Source organism: Sus scrofa, chromosome 15 (assembly GCF_000003025.6).
Source record: "Sus scrofa isolate TJ Tabasco breed Duroc chromosome 15, Sscrofa11.1, whole genome shotgun sequence".
In the NCBI taxonomy this organism is placed as follows: Eukaryota; Metazoa; Chordata; class Mammalia; order Artiodactyla; family Suidae; genus Sus; species Sus scrofa.
Genome location: NC_010457.5, coordinates 80,573,012 through 80,595,519, shown reverse-complemented (window position 1 = coordinate 80,595,519; position 22,508 = coordinate 80,573,012). Strand labels below are relative to the sequence as shown.

Below are 22,508 nucleotides of genomic sequence, written 5' to 3'. Positions count from 1 at the left end.
GAGGGTGTTCTACAAAGGGTCTGTGCTGAGAACCAGGACGACAACAGGGTGATGGGTTAGTGGACTCACATGTTGTTTATGTCCCAGTCATGCAAAATAACCAAAACTGTGAGGCAAGAGAAAAATCATTGTTGATGATGTCCTCAGATTGCTGCATTTTCTTCATGTTTTTTGTTTTTGTTTTTTTTTTTTTTTTTTTTTTTTGCTACCATGTTGTGCAAGAAGATGGCCAGGAAGCTGATGGAATATGGGAGGATTCTAAATTGGAGAACTCAGCCCAAGTGGTTTCAGAAATCCTGCACTAGCTCTGACCTAGGCAGCCCCCCGTTTCCATCCAGGTGGTGGCTGGAGGGGAAATGGGACTTGATTGGTATTGGGAGTCCTTAGCGTAAAGAAAGAGGACACATGCGAGGGGGAGCTGCAGTGGGAAGGTCTCTCGCACATGGCACAGGAGCGCCCCTGAGCACCAGAGAGAGGCTTAGAGCCTGGCAGTGGCTGGATATCCCTAGAAGGAGCTCTTCTTTCAGTTTTGTTTTGATTTTTAAATTGGTCCTAGAGGTTTGTTGTTCAGGGAGTTTTGTATTCTGCTAATCTGTTGCTCAGAGTAGGAAAGGGCTTTTTATTTTGTTAAATGCTTTCCAGGCAGACCTGAATGCCTTTTGGGAATGCATCCTTCCAAAAGCTCTTTGCCAGTCTCCCGGGTGCGTCTTTTCTCTTCTGGGGCATTTCTCCAGCTTTCCACTTTCGCCATCTTTGTGTTTGAGATGCAAGAAAAGGTTTATAAGACAGTGTTGTTATGCAGCGCTTCTGATCCCCATACCTGGAAGTGGTGCTTTTTTAAAAAAAAGTACTCAGAATGGCACAAGGTGGTGGATCGTATTGAATGGTGGGGAACACCTGGGATATTCGTCTCACGTGTAATCCTTTGACTGACTGGAGGTGCTGCTAGTTCAGCGTGGAAGTCAAAAGTAGAAAGAGGTAACTAGTTACCTTTTACCTGGAGAGAAAATGCTGAATTTTATGGGGAGGGGCTGACTGCATGGGCATGTTACTGAATTGTCTAAATAAGAAGAAAAGGGGGCTGACTTCACAAATCCCTCTTCTCTTGGACCCTGACATCTAGGGAGGCCTTTTCCCTGGAATCCCAGATAATACAGGGTAACTCTTCCTGTATTAGAACCAGCACCCACAAATGTGTTGGTGACCTGGCTTTCAGAGGGATGAACTGATGAGATATACAAAATATTCATGCTAGTAGGGAAAAATAAAAAATAAAACTCCGGGCAGTGCAGCCTTTGCAGCTGAATTCATCCTTGGCCATCTTTTTGAGTGGGCATCAGCAAGTCTGTAGGCCAGCTCTCTGGGCTTCTCAGAAGGAAGTTCCTGGGCGTGTCACTATTATCATCACCAGCATACTGGGAAATACTGGGAGCCATAGATTTGTTTCTCTGGTTTTTTTTCTTTCCCTTTATCTTTTTGGGCCATGCCTACGGCATGTGGAAGTTCCCCGGCCAGGGATTGAACCTGTGGCACAGCAGTGACAACACTGAGTCCTTAACCCACCCCACCACCAGAGAACTCCTAGATGTGTTTTTTCTTAACTGTGGTAAAATACACATGAAATTTACCATCTTAATAAGTGTGTAGGTTCAGTAGTGTGTAATATATTCATATTACTGTGCAACTCATCTCCAAAACTTTTTCATTTTGCAAAATGGAAACTCTGTAGCCATAAAACAACAACTCTCCGTGTGCCCCACCCCCTCGCAACCACATTCTACTTTCTGTTTCTGTGAGTTTCATTCCTCTAAGTACCTCATGTAAGTGGAATCAAATAGTTTTTGTCTTCTCGCGACTGCTTTATTTCACTTAGCATAATGTCCTCAAGGTTCTCCATGTTGTAGCATGTGTCAGGATTTTCTTCCTTTTTAGGGCTGAATAATAGTCCATTGTATGTATATACTACATTTGCTTTATCCATTCATCTGTGGATGACATCCGGATTGCTTCCACCTTTGGCTGTTGTCAATAACGCTGCTTGAACATGGGTTACAAGTATCTCTTTGGGATCCTGCTTTCAGTTCTTTTGTATATCTACTCAAAAGTGGTATGGGTGGATCATATGGTACTTCTATTTTTAATTTTTTGAGAAATGGCTATACTATTTTCCACAGCAGCTGCACCATTTTACATTCCCACTAAGTGCCCAGAGTTTTCAGTTTCTCTACAACCTCACTAATACTTGATATTTTCTCCCTGTTTTTTGTTTTTTTTTTTTTTCATAGCAGCTATCCTAATGGATATAAGATGGTATCTCAAGTTTTGATTTGCATTTTTCCAACAATTAGTGATATTGAGCATCTTTTTACATGCATGTTGGTGTTTCTATGTCTTCGTTTGAAGAAATGTCAGTTCAGGTTCCTTGTCCATTTTTTAAGCATGTTATTTGGGTTTTGTTGTTGTTGAGTTCTTTATATATTCTAGATGCTTAGGGAAATGTAGATTTTTTTTAAAGTGTTGTATGTATAATATTCACATCATCTACTAGGACCCAGCTGCCTCTTGTGATCTATACCTTTGGGAAGGAGCATAAGTATTCATAATGTGTTTTTTGTTCAACAAAGTGATTTTTATCTTGACTCTGAAGTGCTACACAAAATCTGTCATTTTTGGCTTATAAGCAGTTCAGTTTTTGAGAACTGATAGGTGAAGGGAAGGAAAAGAAAAGGAAGAGCTTGGGGGTAATGCTTTGTATTCCTTCCATAGTTTATACTGTTTGGACTGTGTAAACTTCAGGGAAAAGCCTTATCCTCAATTCTGTTGACTAAATCTAGACTCCATGCAGGAATAAACATACTTTCTGAGAATCATCTAGTAATTATGTCTTCTACAGCACTCTCCCTCCAAACCCACAGACTTGACCATACTTCAGATTACATGAATGAGTCAGACAAAATGTTATAAATATGTATGGGGTACACATATATTTTATGGCCACACTGGTGGCATATGGAAGTGCCTGGACCAGAGATTGAATCTGGCCACCGCTATGACCTACACCGTAGCTGCAGCAATGCTGGTTCCTTTAACGCACTGCTCTGGGCCGGGGAGCGAACCCGCACCATTGCAGCCACCCAAGCCACTGCAGTTGGATTTTTTTTCTTTCTTTTTTTTTTTTTTTTTTTTTTTTTTTAGGGCCGCACCCTTGGCATATGGAGGTTCCCAGGCTAGGGGTCGAATTGGAGCTGCAGATGCAGGCCTACATCACAGCCACAGCAACACAAAATCTGAGCTGCATCTGCAACCTACACCACAGCTCACAGCAACGCCAGATCCTTAGCCTGCTGCGAGAGGCCAGGAATCAAAGCTGTGTCCTCATGGATGCAAGTCTGGTTTGTTAACTGCTGAGCCACAACGGGAACTCCCTGCAGTCAGATTCTTAAGCCACTGCACCACAGTGGGAACTCCCAAAATGTTGTATTTTGCTTCTGGGTGGTAAGACCCTATAGAGGACTTGAGCTGTTGTCCCAGGAAAAGGAGCAAGAACAGTGGGGCTCTTCTGGAGGTATGGCCATGGTGTTTGTTTAGATTTCAGATTTTCAGGAGGTAACTGGTAGCGAAGATGTGACGGGCTGGCTGACACAGTACTGTGCAGGGCGACTTTTGCTGGAGGTGCTGCCTTTTTTATTTTTAATTGGGGGATAGTTGATTTACAATGTTGTGTTAGTTTCAGGTGTACAGCTAAGAGATTCAGTTATACATATATATTCATTCTTTTTCAGATTCTTTTCCCGTATAGGTTATTACTGAGTGGAGGTCTCTGTGCTATTCAGTAGGTCTTTGTTGGTTATCTGTTTTATATAGAGAGCAGTGTGTATATGTTGATCCCAAACTCCTCATTTATCCCTCCCCCCAACATGTTTCCCCTTTGGTAACCATAAGTTTGTTTTTGAAAGCTGTAAATCTGTTTCTGTTTTGTAAATAAGTTCATTTGTATCACTTTTTTTTTTTTTCAGACTCACATGTAAGTGAGATTTGTCTTTGTCTAACTTTCTCTGTCTAACTTTCTTAGTATGATAATTTCTAGGCCCATCCATGCTCCTGTAAATGGCATTATTTCATTCCTTTTTATGGCTAATATTCCATTGTATATATGTGCCACATCTTCTTTGTCCATTCCTCAGTGTCAGTCCCGCTTCTCTGGTCACTCCTCTTCAAAACACCACAAGCCTTATAAACAGAAGAGAGTGCAATAGAATATGGGTCCTACAATTGGACATTGCAAGGGTCTTTTTGGACTCCAGATGTTTCATGGTTTTGTTTTGGGTTTTTTGGCTTTGGGGGCAGGGTGGATTTTCCCCTTAATTCAGAAATATTTATTGAGCACCTTCCATGTGGATCTTCCATTCTAGGTGGGGGTGTAGACACTAACAAGAAACCTAATAAAAGAGTGTGTACATGACAAGGTTAGAAAGTAAAAAGGGGAGTTCCTGTCATGGCTCAGTGGTTAACAAACCCAACTAGTATCCATGAGGACACGGGTTCCATGCCTGGCCTTGCTTGGTGGTTTAAGGATTGGTGTTGCCATGACCTCTGGTGCAGGTTGAAGGCCCGGCTCGGACCGCGCGTTGCTGTGGCTGTGGTGTAGGCTGGCAGCTACAGCTCCAATTCGACCCCTGGCCTAGGAACATCCATATGCTGGGGGTACAGCGCTAAAAAAAAAAGACAAAGGACAAAAAAAAGGAAGAAAGTAATAAGGACCTTGGAAGGAGAAGTGCAGGGGTAGGGAGAAGGGGAGAGTGGAGTGGGTGTGTGGACTCGAGTGGGGTGGGAGGGCCGATAGACAGCAAGGTGGCATGTGAGCGAAGACTGGAAGAGGTGAGAAAATTCACCTTGCAGATACCTGGGGGAAAGTGCAGGGGCCTTGGGGCAGGAGTAAGCCTGGGTATTCAAGGATAACAAGGAGCTGGTGTGAAAGGGCAGAGTAAGCCAGGAGGAGGGAAGTGGAGGTGAGATCCTGGAGGGCCTTAGAGGCCTGGCCTTCCTTCAACAGCCAGAGGGAGCTTTGGGAAGATGTTAAAGAGAGAGGATGGTCTGGCTTTGCATTTTAGAGGATGCCTCTGGCTAAGGTATGGAGAACACAGTGCATAGTGCAAGAGAACAGGTGTTGAAGAGAGAGACTCCTGAGTATTCAGGTGCAGATGAGGGTGCCTTGGACCAGGGTGGCAGCACTAGAGGTGAGGAGTAATCACAGCCTGGTTTGGTTTGGTTTGGTTTGGTTTGGTTTTGCTTTTTAGGGGGCCACACCCATGGCATGTGGAGGTTCCCAGGCTAGGGGTGGAATTGGAGCTATAGCTGCTGGCCTACACCACAGCCACAGCAATGTGGGATTCGAGCTACACCTGCAACCTACACCACAGCTCATGGCAACACCAGATCCTTAACCCACTGAGTGAGGCCAGGGATTAGACCTACAACCTCATGGGTACTAGTTGGATTCGTTTCCGCTGCGCCACAGCAGGAACTCCTGTTTTGTTTAATTGAAGTATATTGATTTACAATGTTGTTTTAGTTTCTGCTGTACGGCAAAGTGATTCAGTCTGTATGTATACAGACTATATATCTGTACAGCAAAGTGATTCAAATATATGGACTTTTTCATATTCTTTTCCATTATGGTTTATTACAGGATTTTGAATATAGTTCCCTATGCTGTACAGTAGGAATTAAGAACTTGTTGTTAATCCATCCTATATATAATAGTTTGCATTTGCTAGTCCCAAACTCCCAATCCAACCCTCCTCCACTGCCTCAACCCCTTTGGCAACCACAAGTCTGTACTATATGTCTATGGGTCTGTTTCTGTTCTATAGATAGGTTCATTTGTGTCTGTTTTAGATTCTGTATATAAGTGATATCATATGATATTTGTCTTTCTCTGTCTGATTTACTTTACTTAGTATGAAAATTTTTAGGTCTGTCCATGTTGCTGCAGATGGCATTATTTCATTCATTTTCATGGCTGAGTAGTATTCCATTCTCTGTGTGTGTCTGTGTGTGTGTGGGTGTGTCTGTGTGTCACATCTTCTTTATCCATTCATTTGCCAATGGACATTTAGGGTGTTTCCATGTCTTGGCTATTGTGCATAATACAGAACCTGGTTATTTCGAAGGTAGAACCAACAAACTTAACTGCTGTAGTGAACAATGACAAGCGGAAGAGAGGAGTCAAGGAAGACTCCAGGGATTTTTGGCCCAAGCAAAGGAAGAATGGAAATGCTATCAACCTGAGATGGGGAAGCTGTAATAGAGCAGGTGGGAGTGGAGAAGAGATTTACGGAGTTTAAGTTTGGGATGTGGTGAGTACGAGAGGCCTGTTAGACAGACATGGCATGGTGATACTGAGTAGGCAATTGGAGGTGTATCTGCACATAGGACTTAGAATCCTAGAAGGAATTAATCTTTCTTAATGCTTTAATATTTCTCTAGAAAAGCATCTGTAACTTCTAAAATGCCTATAAAAAACAGAATGGGACTCTGCATAAGGACTTAATTCATTGATTGATTTTTGGGACTGATATCAGAGAGAGTAAGTAAATAAAGCTGAAGTAAATAAACAAGAATGCAAGGGTCAGGATTTTTGTTTTAGGCCTTGCCTTTTCACTGCTTAAGCCTCAGGGATTCCATAATTCTTATTTTAAGGAAAAAACTTTTTAGCAAAGTGAGCAAAAGCAAGGTTTATTTTTTTCATGTGCGCAATCCCTAAACAAAGCAAGCTTTTCCTTGCATATGTCAAGGCAGTTGAAGAAAATATTATGAGGTTCTTTTCCTCTTTTAATGTTTATATATATATTGTTTTGATAATTATAATTGCATTTATTGTAATTGAACCAAATATTTGCTAGTTATAGACATGTTAATGAATTAACCTAAGCTAGCTATTTTCCTGGAAAAAAAGGAGTGATGTTAACTTCATTCAGTAGGGGGAACTCCCACGTTCTCATGGGTTGGATCTGTGTCTGTGCAAACCTACATTTTGACCTCTGAATTCTTTGTCTGCTTTTTAGTCAGCTTGAGTGAACAAAAAGGACCTATTTTATTTTATTTATTTTGGTCTCTTGTCCTTTTTAGAGCCGCACCCGGGGCATAGGGAGGTTCCCAGGCTAGGGGTCAAATCGAAGCTGTAGCCACCGGCCTACACTACAGCCACAGCAATGCCAGATCCAAGCTGCATCTGCAAGCTACACCACAGCTCACGGCAACGCCAGATCCTTAACCCACTGAGCGAGATCAGGGAACGAACCCGCAGCCTCATGGTTCCTAGTCGGATTCGTTTCCACTGTGCCACAACTGGAACTCCAAAAAGGACCTATTTTAAAACTACCTAAATTGGTATACTGGAATAACACTGGCAGTTCCTAGCCCAAACAGAGACTCAATGGCTTTATTCTCAATCTTGTGTTCCGTTTCTAAGAGCATCTATCAATTTTGTCTGTATCTCATTAGGCCCTTGACCAGCCCATGAAGCAGGCACTGTATGAGTCCCATTTACAGAGGTTTACATCGTCCTAGAGGGCGAAGTGACTGAACTGCAGTCTAGATCCAGAACTCAGACCCAGGCTGCATGTATCCAAAGCCTTCCCTACTCTACTTTCCAGAAGCATGAGCAAAGTCAACCAACTGGAGCATTTCAATAAAATAATGATAATGTAGACCAAGAGGCACTGCAGGATGACCTCTTTTACGGTAAACTAAAACATGGGGCTCCATTCAGAAGTTTCAGGTAGTTGCTAAACCAGTCCTTCAAATGAGAGGGGACATGACAAAAAGTCTCTCTTTGCATCTCTACCTTGTGCAATATTGGGGTTACTTGAGTGGTTTGATGCTTGGGGACTGAGAACCTGCGCCTCCATCAGACTTACAGGAAACACCCAACCCTCTCTTGCATAGAAGTCCATTGGTGCCTGCTGACAGCAGGTGCCTGGGCTGCTTCTAGAAGGCACCTGGGTACTGGGAGACTGCAGCCAGCTAGACCTGAGGAGACCTGAGTGGGGAGGCTCTGAGAGCTTGGAAGTGGTCCAAGACCTCAGCTGGAATTGAAGCACTGACCTCAACTCCAGGCCCAGAAAGTAGGGCTGGGCACTGTCCCCACAGTACAAGCGCAGACAGCATGCTGAAGGGCAATGGGTCAGCTCCCACAGTGGGACCTCCATGGTGGCTCTTGGGAGGGGAGGCTCCCACTTCAGCATTTGATGTTCAGACTGTTCCCCCTGGTGCAGCCGTGCTGGTTACTAAAATATTGAGATGCTTTAAACCCTGTTGGTGACTCATCACCAACCCCAGTCATCTGAAGACACCCCTCAGACCTCGGTCATAATTCAGCAGCTAAGGATCAGTACCTGGCCCCGCACGGGTGCACCAGGACCCTGCTCAGCATCAGACATTGTTTGGATTGGTTTGTGTCTGTGCCTTATTGAATGTAATTCCCGTCTCACCCTTCATGGAACACTGAAGGCATTTCTGTGAACTGGTGATGACGCATTTTGATTGGGGCCCAGAAGGGCAAAAGTTAAACTATAATCATGTCCCAAGATCACTGGTCCTCTGCTTTGGGCCTGTTGGTAGCATTCCGGGCTGTTCTTCATATGGAAAGAAAATGTCTTCAGTGGCCATGCCTGGAAGGGTAATAAGTCAAGCAGCGCCCCTAGAAACATAACTGACTCATGTTTGTAGAGGACCCCACATGTAAGAAGATAGGATTTTTAGGAATACAGCATCTCTCCGCTACTTGCTTTCTACCGCAATCCTACCTGTCCTTAGAAAAATGGTTGTTCCTGCGAAACAGGGCTTGTTTGCTCCAGTAGATCAGTTGGTGACCACCTGCCCAGAAGAGGTGAAAGCTTCATTATAAGCTGAGCTCCTCTAATCCTGATTTATTAGTGCCAGACACTTGCAGCTTTTTGCAGCTGTGGGAACAGTGTTCAAAGTTGATTTATTTCTGCGTTGGACTAGCTGCACCACATGATTTAAAAAAAGAAAAGGAATCTTTCAGAGACGCAGTAAATGCCCACACATGGTGGTTCCAAGGGTGTGTGAGGAGGCTTTGTGTCCACCCACAAAACCTCGGGCTGATTTTTGGGTGCAAGATATGCCGAGTCCTTCAGCACAGGGCGTTTTAACCTGAAGTCTATGGACATAATATATCCTTATTTTCACTAGCCTCGAATTGAAGATTGGCATTTCCTTCAAGTACGAATGTAGCCCACAAACTGCAGTCATTTTAGTGGCGCTAGAGGTGTCATCACCAATGGAAGTCAGTGATATTTTCCACCATTATATGATGGGCCCAATGATCCCCACCTCCTGGAATTCACACCCTGTTTAAATCCCTTCCCATAATGTGGGCTGGGTTTAGTGATTCATTTACAGTGATCCCGATGCAGCAGAGACGGGATATCACTTTTGAGATTTAATTATAAAAGACTGGTTTCCATCGTGGGAGCTTCCTGTCACTCTCTTGCTCACTGGGAGGGAAGCCAGCTAGCGTGTTCTGACAGAACTGAGACAGGCCTTTGACCAACAGCCAGTGAGAAACTGAGTCCTGCCAGCGTGTGAGTGAGCTCGGAAGTCGATTCTCCCCTGGTTAGCATGTGTGCTAGAAAAAATATGTAACAACATATGAAATTCATGTTTTTGTGGACAGGGTCATTTAGGATGACACTAAATAATGTGTTTGGATATTTTTAAAGGCTAGTTAAATTAAATTAAAAAAGTAAGTGATGCAGTTTGGGTGGTAAGCAGCCATCCCCATATTAGGAAGTCAGTTTGCAAATGTTTGAAATTTGGGAACCACGGCCTTGGGAAACTTACTGGGAGATCAGACGCAGATATAGATTAAGACATAACCAGTTCAAGTTCAAGTAGGTCTAAGTGCAATCAGATTGCTTCCAGGGAATTGACAACCTAATAAGTAAGGTTGAGAGGGAGAGTCTCTATCTCTCACCCCTCCCAAACTTCCAATAACTTGTAACACTGCCCTTTGCCACTGTCTCCCAGAGCATGAGAAGAGAGGTTGATAGGTAGGTAGGTAGGTAGGTAGATAGATAGATAGATAGATAGATAGATAGATAAATCTTTTCTAAAACCGGAATATTCAGTGTTGGCCAGAGTATGGTGAATGAGGCCTTCCTTTTTGATGCCAGGAGTCTGAGCCTGCCCAGTGGGCCCTTTGCACTGTGTACTGAGAAAGTTAAGACCGTTCAAACTGTTTGGTCCAATACTTGTGTTTCTATAATTTATTGTATCACATACTCCTAGCTGAGCACAAAAATTTATTTATTAGGATATTGATATTGGCACATTTATAAAAGCAGAGTGAGAGATAACTAGATGACCAGTAATAGAAGAATGTTAAATACATTTTGGTGTAGAAATCATTCAGTCAGTAAAAATCAAAGAACACTGAGAATATTTCAAAGAATTTTAGGGTTTGTGAAAGGACAACAAAAACTGGATTCAAAACTTACATACCTTACAATCCTAATTTTAGAACATTTTGTATATAGAGTGACCAGAAGAAAATACTCTAAAAAGTTAATGTAGATTTCCACCCAGTAGTATCATAGGTAATTTATCTTATTTAAACTTATTTGTGTTCACCATTTGCCACAGTAGACTTGTGCTGTTGTCATAATGTGGGGAAAACATTTAAAATGTATTAAAGGCCTATCAGTGCAGAGCAGGGCCGTGGTGCTGCAGGGCTGGAACGATGAGGTGACATGACACCCGTGTCTGGGAGCACTGTCTCACAGGTGCTGCAGACCTACACCGTTTGGTGGTGATGGGGATCTGGACTGGGAACAGGTGGCTGACAGTCAGCTCTCGTGGGCAGAGAAGAGGCTGTGGTTCATACCTCTGAGACGGGCAGAGAAGAGGCCATTGGCAGCTCTGATGGGCAGAGAAGAGGCCGTGGTTCATACCTCTGAGATACCAGAGCTCACCGCTGCCCTGTAGTGTCTGAGGAGCGTTGCAGCACCACCTGCAGGCGTGTACTCTGTCCCAGCTACTCCCAGCCAGCGAGCATAACCTTAGCTTGCTGCCCTCCCCATGGCCTCCCTCTGACCCGGAATCCTAGGAAGGAAGATCTCTGAAACTTGGGAAGTTTGAAATCCTAGGAGGGAAGTCGCCTTCACCACATCTCGTTTTGGTTTTGGTGATTTTTTGGGGGGGAGGCGGGGTACACCCACAGCAATGTGGAAGTTCCGAGGCCAGGGATAAACCCGGGTCACAGCAGTGACCCGAGCCCCTGCAGTGGCAACACCGGATCCTTAACCTGCTGCACCACAAAGGAACTCCGTTTTGATGTTTTTCTGAAATGTGCTTTTTAGAGATTATTTTATCAGTGAGGATATAATACATGATTATGCAAAAATAAAACACAGTGTGTACAAAGATAGGATATAACCATATATATCACGCGCAGGGGCTTGGAAGAGTGACCTTACAGTTTAGACACTGGAAGTACATTCTGATGTGGTGGTCTCTGCAGACCATGTCTCTCTCTACCAAGAATAAGGTTCCTGAGAGCGGGAACGGCTTCCAAAGCTCACAGCAGTTCCTGGCACATCGTAAGCGTTAAATGGTTCCTGAATCAGTAGATATATTTTTAAGTTACTGAGAGTCATAATGTGTGCCACCAAGAAAAATGCCAGTTGTCAGACAGTGGGGGAGTAAGAAATAGACCTTCTGTCAGGCCTCTTCAATAGAAGGACCTGACTGTAGGAAGGGCGATAAGGAAGCAGGCCACCCAGGACTGACCCCACCGGGAGGCACATATTTGGTCAGAAGTCTGGACTCTGGGGCCAGGCCATTTGAGTTCAGGTTGTGTCCCTTCCACTTAAGAGCTGCATAGCCTTGGTCAGGTTACTTAAATGTCTGTGCTCAGTGCCATCATCACCTCCGTCGTAGAATTATTGAGGAAAGTGATTGCATTAGTACTTGCAAAAGTGCCTGGAATGCCCAGAGCACATAGGAAGGGTGCACTGAATCTTCGCTCTTATTACCGTTATTGTTAGTATTACTACTATTAAAATGAATGAAGACCAGGATACAGTTTAGGTACCTCAAACACCATGGTGTGCTAGGAGGTGGCTCGTCTCCTCTGTCTCTGTGTCCACCAGTTAACTGGCTCAGCTGCTCCTTTCTACCTCGTCTGGTGCCGTCAGCTGACTGCCCCTCTGGCGCCGTGATCCCCAGTTCATGCTTTGGAGACTGGGAGGAACCTGACAGCCTAGTTGAAGTAGAGTTTTTCATGTGCAGTGCACCCTGAAGACTGGCCACGCCTGGCCAGGGGCCTGCTCATGTCCAGTTGGCCATGGCTAGGATGGGTCTAACTGCAGCTGATCTCAGAAGGGGAAGATGGGCACAAAAGCAATTCTTTTTTTTTCTTTTTTTTTTTTTTTGGTCTTTTTGCCTTTTCTAGGGCTGCTCCTGCGGCATATGGAGGTTCCCAGGGTAGGGGTCCAATCGGAGCTGTAGCCACCGGCCTACACCAGAGCCACAGCAACTCGGCATCCGAGCCGTGTCTGCAACCTACACCACAGCTCACAGCATTGCTGGATCCTTAACCCACTGAGCAAGGCCAGGGATCGAACCTGCAACCTCATGGTTCCTAGTCGGATTTGTTAACCACTGAGCCACGATGGGAACTCCACAAAGGCAATTCTGATAATTATGAAATTCTAAATTATTCTGAAAAGAGGACCTACAGAATAAAGAAAGGGTTTAAAAAAAATTAATGCTGTGAAAGAGATCTGATGACTTTTGGCCTTTTCCACCTAGCACACCGATTCATTTTCTAAGGCCCGTTAGTCACTGTTAAGGTCCAGAAAGGAAATTCTGTGACTAAGAACTGCGGAAATGAAAGGAAACCTCAGAGACCTTTTTTGAACCCTTGCCTTTCTAGGCCATTCCCTTTCCACCTCTGCATGAGTTCGTGCCATAGCTTGTCTACTTTCTGGTGTCTTCTTCAATTATCTCCATGCCGTGAACCAGTGAAGAAAACAGCGTATGATATGTTGCACTACACATAGAGCTGCCCATGGGCCTTCTGATTATTTTCTACAGCTGAATGATACCTTGGGGAAACCCACAGGGAGGATGCTAACATCACATGATCACGTGATGTGCACTCCCGTGGACCACACTTCCCTCTCTCACTGTCACAGCCATAGACCCACATCTTTTGGCCATTCCCTGGGAGCTCAAGGTGATCAGAACAACACTTCACCCTGTAGAAGTTGACCACTGCCCCGTTAGGTCCCTCCTAGCACTCGAGTCAAATCTGATAGAAATGGCTCTTTGCTCCCATGCCTGTAGCTCCAAAGGAAGCAGCCGGCAGGAAACGGGGAGCGGAACCTTTGGGGGTCAGTGCTCACAGACTCTGGAAGACCATTGTTCTTTCTGGGCCATCTCTCTTTTCCAGATGCCTATGGTTTGGTATTTCTTCTGGCCAGAGAATAGCCCTGGAAACATTGAGCAGAAAGCACTCTATCCGTTATTACTCAATGTGTTTTTTCCAGAGAAGCCCAAAGCTTAGGCTGGGTTTTATGAGCTGCAGAGGAGTGCTGACTGGTATTCCGTCTAGAGGGACAGATGGCAAAAACTGCAGCTTGGAGCTGCCCTTGTGGGTGGACTCCTGAGCTGAGACAAAATCTTGGCTTCCTGTGCCCAGCCTGAATATTATGAAGGGGAAGGGAAAGCGTCCTTTAAAATATTTCAATTGACCCCACATGTGATCTGGGTACTAAATATTTTAAACTAAAAAGATCTCACTCCCCGGTTGATGGGCAATGACACATGTTTCTGATATTACAAGTCAATCACTCTTCCCGGTCTTCCTCTCACAAAAATGAAAATCCCATAAAATATATAGGTCTTCAGCTCTGAGATGAATTTCCTCAAACGATCAAAACCAAAGGGCTTTTGGAACTTCCTCAGCCCTATTAGCAACAAAGATGTCAAAAGAGTGACACAAAACCAGGATTGAGGAAGCTATTTAAAGACTCTCGCTGAGAGAGCTAATAATCTTCTCAAATGGAAGTTATCAGAAAATAAAAATAGGGATATTTTAAAGATTTTGGTAGCAATTGCCACCTATTCTGTCAGAAAAGAACTGCTTTTACAGAAAATCCCAAATGGTTTTCAAAACCAAATATAACGTGATCTTTGTTGCTGATGAGGCAACAGTAACATTCATTGAAGAATTTTTTTTTTTTTTTTACAGTCGTACCTACGCCATATGGAAGTTCCTGAGCTCGGGATCAAATTGGAGCTGTAGCTGCCAGCCTATGCCACAGCCACAGCCTGTGCCACAGCCGCAGCTTGCAGCAACTCCGGATCGTTAATCCTCTGAGCGAGGCCAAGGAGCTAACCCGCATCCTCACAGACACCATGTCAGGTTCTTAACCTGCTGAGCCACAATGGGACTCCCATTGAAGAATATTTTTAAATGCTTAAAAGTTGTCAATTCAGTATTGGCCATTGGAAAGGCTTCAGGATGGAGAGACCATGTGTTAGAGGCTCAGAATGGCTTCTGATCTACTACTGGCTTAGGAAGGGACCTCAGACTCTCAGGCCCTTCAGTCTCAAGGAGAGAAAGGTGCGAAGTCTACTTAACTTACATGTGCCTTGGTGTGAGAAGCCATATGGGGTGGGGTATCTTCTCTTATTCCATCCTGGCCTCCTTCCCTTTGGCTTGGGACAAAATCACTGGAGAATTGCTGACCCTCAGTTTTCCTGCGTGTATGTGTGGTTATGGCCAAGGTAAACTGGTCTCTTGGGTTTGAGTTGAAATTAGCTGAACTGTTTGTTTCCTCTGAGCCATATACAGAGATGCTTTTTGAACTATCTTTGTGTTTGAGGGATTTCTTTTTTTCATGATATCAGCATACCACTTCCTCCAAGTCATTACTTTGAAACAGTTTTGCAGAGGGAGATATTCCTGCTGGCACCCAGCCTAGCCAAGCAAGGCCATGATTAAGGGATGGCAGCAGCCCTTTACGGTGTGTTTTATGTGTGCGCCTGACTTCATGAAATGATTCCTCACCCACTAAGTTTGGCAGCTAGGTGGGTTGTCATCTGACCTTACCAGGAGAAAACTGCATTTTGTTAATATCAGGCATTGGCTCCCGGTTTGGATGATAGTCAAAGTTTAGGCTCACATGATGTCCTCACATGACCCTTTGCCTGCTCTCTTACGGAGAATTCCACAGAACTCTCTTGAAGGTGGATTTCTACTTAATCTTTGATACTTCCAGGCTCTCTGGTTCTAATAAATTTTTAGAAACTGCAAGTTTGTGTAACACCATTCTTAACTTTTCTTCTATTATCCTTTAAATGTTGTACTACATATTTATTATACTTTAAATATTTTCAAATAAATGATCCTTGAATACTTTTAAATGTTGATGTGCAAACATATATAGTGCTTTTACTAACTTGTATAAATATTATTCCCTTTTGCATAAATTCATAAGTTTCTTTTGTTATGAAGATGGTAATGTTTTACAGGATCTTACAAGTACATACTAAACCTTTCAGTACTTATATACTTATGCCAAGGAAAACAGAACTAGAGTTTTAAAACACAGAGCCATAGTAAGTTTACAGTTATTTAATATTTCCGAATTTATAGATGGAAAAAAACCTGATTGGACTTTCATCCAATTCTGATTTTATATATATATTGTTTTAATTTTTTAATTTTTTTTTTTTTGGTCTTTTCTAGGGCCACACCCACGGCATATGAAGGTTCACAGGCTAGGGGTCCAATCGGAGCTATAGCCGCCAGTCTATGCCATAGCCTTAGCAACGAGGGATCCGAGCCGCATCTGTGACCTACACCACAGCTCACAGAAACACTGGATCCTTGACCCGCTGAGTTGAGGCCAGGGATCAAACCCGCAACCTCATGGTTCTTAGTTGGATTCATTAACCACTGAGCCACAACGGGAACTCCCTGATTTTATATTTTTTTAAATGTGATTACTTTCTTAGGTAGGGGAGGAAGTGGGAGGTGTTACATTTAAGGAAAATCACCGCTGAGTTGACACAATCCTTCTGTGCACTTTATTTTTGTAAACACCCGAAATCTAGCAAAGAGTAACAGGTCCCAGGTCCTTCCCCGAGTAATATATATTGTACACTGCCTTTTATATTGTTTTTGAGCATTTTAGAGTCGAGTCATATTATAATTTTAAAACTTTGTTAAAAGCTGCATTTTGTTTTGTTTTTTCTTTTTATGGCTGCACCTGCAGCATATGGAAGTCCCAGGCTAGGGGCTGAATCAGAGCTGTAGCTGCCAGCCTTTGTCACAGCCACTGTCACAGCCACAGCCACAGCCACAGCAACTGGGATCCAAGCTGTGTCTGCAACCTACACCACAGCTCACAGCAACGCTGGATCCTTCACCCACTGAGTGAGGCCAGGGATGGAACCCTCATCCTCATGGATACTAGTTGGGTTCGTTACCACTAAGCCCCGATGGGAGCTCCAAAAGTTGCATTTTCAAGACATGACATTCACGTCACAGATAGTAATCATTAATGAATCCAGAGGAGAATGTGTGTTGTTGTTCTCTATTGCTTAACCTTCTACATCTTGCTTATGCTCATAAAGACTCTGAGATATCTCAACTCTGTGTATCTCTAAGCATTTTTGAGAAACTCTCATCCATATTTATTTACAAGATATGGGGGGCGGGGCAAAGGGAAGAAAACCTTATCTCCACATTTGTGCAGTTAGAGGTTGAAGAGAATTTAGTAGACACCACTAGTGAAGAATATTAGTTTAGAGGCATTCCCTTGTGGTGCAGCAGGTTGAGGATCTGGCATTGTCACTGCAGCAGCTTGTGTAGAGGCTGTAGGTGTGGGTTCTGTCCCTGCCCTGGGAACTTCCACATGCCACAGGCACACCAAAAAAAAAAAAAAAAAAAAAAAGAATATTAGAAATGTGTCTCCACAGTGTATTTCGCATAAGGCAGGAGTCAATCTTGGATGAATAGAAAGTTCTGTGTTCAGAAGCCTTTGTACTTTGGAAAATAACATTTCACATCGGTGATCTTCATATTGGTTTTCCATGAATTCCCTGCCAACGAGACTTGGATCCTCAAAGCGTTTTTCTGTGTGGGATTCAATTTTGCTGAAGCTTTTCTCAACTCTTGGCACCACTGTCTTTCACGTCAGAGTCCCTCATCTTGCGGTGGCTGAACTTGGGCATGGTGGTGGGAATCATGCGTTTGTTTTCTCACTTGCTCAGAGAAATCAGATCTTGTCTCAGGACCTGTTTTCTTTCAGTGCATTATGTGCCGCCTCTGAAAACACTCGCTGACCTTTAGTGTTCTTTCTGTCCTCCTCAACCACTAGAATAAAGCAGCCTTGAAAAGAAGCTCTGCCTTCTACTCTCTGTTGGGTGAGACAACCTCAAGGGGCTTTTTGGACATTTTCTTAGTGCACAGCTCTCCGTGCTAGAAGATTTGGGTCCTCCTCCTCCTCCTGGAACTTTAGCCCACGGATTGGCAGGGAGCCTGTCCAGGTGAAATGAAAACACCGCAGTGAACATTAAGTCAGTGTAGGGATCCCTTTTTCTCCTGAACTTTTAGGAGCAACTGTATTTTTAGGAAGTTCCTGGGGCATTTTTTTTGTTTTGTTTTCTGAATTTGTATTCGTTAAGTCTAGGGATATTTGAAATTGAACAGAAATGCAGAGGCATTCATACACGAGACTGGGACCAGTACACATGGTGTAAAATCAATGCCAGGTTTTTGAAATAGGCCTAAGTAGGTTTTAAAACATATAAAATGGAGAGTCTGAAACTGCAGGTGCCAGAGTTCCTGTCGTGGCACAGCGGAAACGAATCCGACTGCAAACCATGAGGTTGTGGTTTCGATCCCTGAACTTGCTCAGTAGGTTAAGGATCCAGCATTGCCGTGAGCTGTGGTGTCGTGGCAGACATGGCTTGGATCTGGCGTTGCTGTGGCTGCAGTGTCGGCCGGCAGCTGTAGCTCCAATTTGATCCCTACCCTGGGAACTTCCATATGCCCAGAGTGTGGCCCTAAAAAGACAAAAAAAAAAAAAAAAAAGGAAAAAAGAAAAAAAGAAACTGCGGGTGCCCAGGTTTTCTCAACTATCACATGGAGTAAATTCTATATTCTTACAGCACATTGAATTAACCCTCTGTGAACAAAAAGGGCCGCTTCACCTGCTGTCTTTCCTCCTTTACCAACTAACACTAACTGGGGAGCAGTTTAACTCAATAATTGTAATCATAGCTGATGTTTTGGTTTTCTTTCTTTCTTTTTTTTTTTTTTTTCATTTATTAGGGCTGCACCCACGGCACATGGAGATTCCCAGCTAGGGGTCGAATTGGCACTGCAGCTGCCAGCCTACGCCACAGCCATGACAACATTGGATCTGAATTGCATCTGCAACCTACACTGCAGCTTGCAGCAACACGGGATCCTTCACCCACTGAGTGAGGCCAGGGATCAAATCCATATCCTCATGGATACTAGTTGGGTTCTTAACCCACCAAGCCACAACGGGAACTCCTGATAGCTGACGTTGTTAAATGTTTAGGATGCACCAGGTACTTCACCCCAGAGCATCTACCTTTCTCATTTAGATATAGCGAGCATCTTCTAAGTTCAGGAGCACAAACTGTGGAAAGTGAGGCATAATTCTTGACTTGGGAAGGCACAGGTGGATAGGAGACCAGAGGCTGTCATTCCAGCCCAGATCCTCCACTGAATCAAGTAGATAACTGTGGTGACTTTGAATGACCTAAGCTCAGAAAGGATGTTATTGCCAAGTTTTCAATCAGAAAAATTCTAAATTAGATTTTACTTCTCCCAGAATCTTTGCAGAATGGCTAATGAGGATGGTCAAAGATAAAGGAAGCCAGGATGCTCCTTAGGTCAGCCTAAATTACTCCTTAGTTCCTGGGAACTGTGGTCTTGTGAAGAATGGAATAAAAGTGACTCAGGGTCATAATGGTTGTTTTCTGTACTCAGACGTCAAAGCTTCACGCATGTCTGCACGTGCATAACATAAATCAGGGCATTCCTACTTCCGCCTTTGAGGCAGGAGGAACAGTGGTCAGATGGGCCTGGATGCCCAGCTCCTTCCTCCCAATATGGGATGGAAACATTTGCTAGAGGGTGAACATTCTCAGAAGCTGCACACAGCCACAATCTAAGGGGATTCTCTTGTAAGCATATATCCGTTGGGAGTAGAGGCAATTCTGGATTCATGAAATTTTCTTTATAAACACACAGAAGTGATCGCTGCTTTCCACCCAGACCCCCAGTGGTTAGAACATTTTATTTTATCTATGAAAGGTCGTGGAGCTTTTAGGTGATCTTTAAATCCAAATGTGGGAGAAATAAGTGGGTTAAGGATCCGACATTGCCGTGAGCTGTGGTGTAGATCACAGACTTAGCTCGGATCTGATGTTGCTGTGGCTGTGGCGTGGGCTGGCAGCTGTAGCTCTGATTCTAGCCTGGGAACCTGCATATACCATGGGCGTGGCCCTAAAAAGCAAAATAATAATAATAATAAAAATATAAAACAGAAGTGGGAGAAATAAAGGGAAAGATTAAAACCATGCCGTTAAAAAAAAATCCAGGGAGTTCCCATTGTGGCTCAGTGCATTAAGAACCTGACACAGTGTCCTTGAGGATGCAGATTCGACCCCTGGCCTTACTCTGTGGGTTAAGGATCTGGTGTTGCTGCAGGCTTCAGTGTAGGTCTCAGATATGACTCGGATCTGGCATTGCTCTGGCTGTGGTATAAGCTGGCAGCTGTAGCTCCAATTCAACCCTTAACGCAGGAACTTCCCTCTGCCTCAGGTGCAGCCATCAAAAGAAAAAAAACTCAGGCAATCCATAACTAATGGAGAAGACAGTAAATATATGAAAACATTGTTAACCTCGCTAATAATCAAAAATTGAACATTGAAATGGCTCATACCTACAATCTTTTGTCTATCAAATCGGTAGATTTTGAAAAGTGATAAAAGCATAAGTTGAAACGAAATGAAATGGAGTGAGAATATGAATGCTAAAGCTGAGAAAACAGCATAATGATATGTATCAAGATCTTTAAAAGGAAAACCTTCCTATCTTCTAGTCATTGTACTCTAATAAATTTATCCTAAGGAAAAATCTGAAAAGACCACAGACATTTATACAAGTATATTAATAGAATAGGATTTGTAATAATGAAATTGGCTGCAATTTAAATGTCTGTCAACAAAAAATATTTACTTAGCGAACAGAACACCCATAAAATGAAATATGCAACTATTAAAATTGTGTTAGGATGATATTCTATAATATGGGAAAATGTGGAAAAAGAAGAATATAAAACTGTATATGTGTATAAATAACACACACATACACACATAAACAGATAGATAGATAGGGACTATGATCCCATTTCAGATACACATACAGAGAGAAAAAAAGACTGGAAGGAAATTCCAAAATGGTAACTGGATTTCTCTGAGTACCAATTGGTCATTTTAAAAATTATATTATTCGTATTTTCAAAACGTTTCATTATGACTTTTTAATAAATGTGTATGTATATATTTATTTTAAGTGAAGGAAGAAAACTACACAACGTGGGAAAAACTCAAGGAAGTTTATCCCAGACAGTGTGATTGTTCTGTAGGGCATCTCCCTCCAACCAAAATGTCTTCCTTTCTCTCAATAAAATCAAATCGTTTGAGTTAACAACTCCTCTGTCTTTAAAAATAAAAGGCTGGGGAGTTCCTGTCATGGCTCAGCAGAAACAAATCCGACTAGGAACCATGAGGTTGCAGGTTCGAACCCTGGCCTTGCTCAGTGGGTTAAGGATCTGGTGTTGCTGTGGCTGTGGTGTCAGGCCGGCAGCTGTAGCTCCGATTAGACCCCTAAGCTGGAAACCTCCATATGCCACAGGTGTGGCCCTAAAAAGACAAAAAGACAAAAATAAAAAATAAAAAAATAAAAGGCTACAAGTCGATTTCCTCCTGACATCTTGATGAGCTGATCTTACCCTGTGGAGGGGAGTTATAACCTCTGGGTAGGAAGTACATGGGGACCGGAGCCCCTTATGCCCTGAATGGCGTCAAGGAAAAGTGTGGGGCTGGCGGGGGGACGGGGTCAGAGGCTGAGGCTGGTGCAGCAGAGAGTGATACAGCCCTCTTCCCTCCATCACCCTCAGGTCCTCTCCCTGAAGACTTGGAACCAAAGTTTCAATTTGATCACATTGTGAATTAAATAGACTCTCGTGGGCTGGCCTTGGCAGCATGCCCTCAAGTATGTTTGCATGCAGATGGTTCTCAGATTGAAATGATTATGCCAGGACTTTGGTGCCCTGTACGTTTACATGAGAGTCTGCCTGAATTAGCCCTTCCCCTGGCAGTGACCTTGGTGAGGCTGCTCTGTTAACACTTGCACTGCACAAAATGGGAGAGAAATTGTTTTCCTTCAGTCGCATCAGCAGCTCAGCTATGAGTGTGAGCTCTGCGAGGATGGAGAATCTCGTCCGTCTGATCACTGTAGCATCTCCGACCCCCAACACAGCACTTCGCACACAGTAGACACGAAGTCGTTGTTGAGTGACTGCATGGGAGCTCTCATAGTGTCCCTGCTCCCTAGTCAGCTGCATAGTCAGAGACAGGTACATAGGGTGAGCAGATAAAAGATCAGAGAAGATATTTTTATTTCTAGAAAGTAATCTTTGTTTTTCTTTTTGGTTGGAGAAGACGGGCCAGGAGGTTGAGTGTGGGGCCAGAGGAGAAGCGAATCTGGAAAGAGGCAGCTATGGTGATGGAGAGGGGGTGGTGGCCAGGGTGAGGCTTGTGCTTTTATAACAGGTTGTGCTTGACCTTAGCCATGGAACCCAGACAGCTATTTATTTGCCTTGCTAGGACACAGCTGCCACCCCAAAGCCAAGAGTAACTCCTGGGTTGGCTTCTGTTTCATTGCTGTTTAGTCTTAGTTTATTTCTTATTCTTTAATGATGGTGGGTAGGGGTGAGGCAGGGAGAAACTATTTAGATTTTTTGTAATTATGTCCATTTACCTTCCCGAGGGTGTCCTACAAAACACAAACCACATGTGGTTTTTACACATCACGTCTTTGTGGTTTGCTCTTCTGAGACTAGTCAATATTTAAATGTAGTCATGGAGTTGCTTTTTTTACGTAAGCTACCAGCTGATCATTTTGTCCATTCAGTCAGAACGGTTCTGAAACAGAATGAAATGATCCAAGAGTGAATTAAGCAGCTTCCATGCACCAGGAAAAGGAGTCATTTGGTCAGCACCCGGCAAAAGCAAAAACAGAAAACAAAACCCCAAAGAAGCGGGAACCAAACCAAACTCACACACAGAATGGCAGAGCTGATCCCCTGTGGTTGCCCCTCTTCTGATCCATCGCCCCCGCACCTCTATTTGGAGTTAAG

The 22,508-nt window shown here is 43.6% G+C and overlaps 1 protein-coding gene across 3 annotated transcripts in view; it reads left to right on the top strand.

Moving 5' to 3' along the window:
• Positions 1-22,508, top strand: part of WIPF1 (WAS/WASL interacting protein family member 1) — a 125,431-nt gene that overhangs the window by 50,943 nt on the left and 51,980 nt on the right. The gene's annotated exons all lie outside the window — the stretch shown is intronic.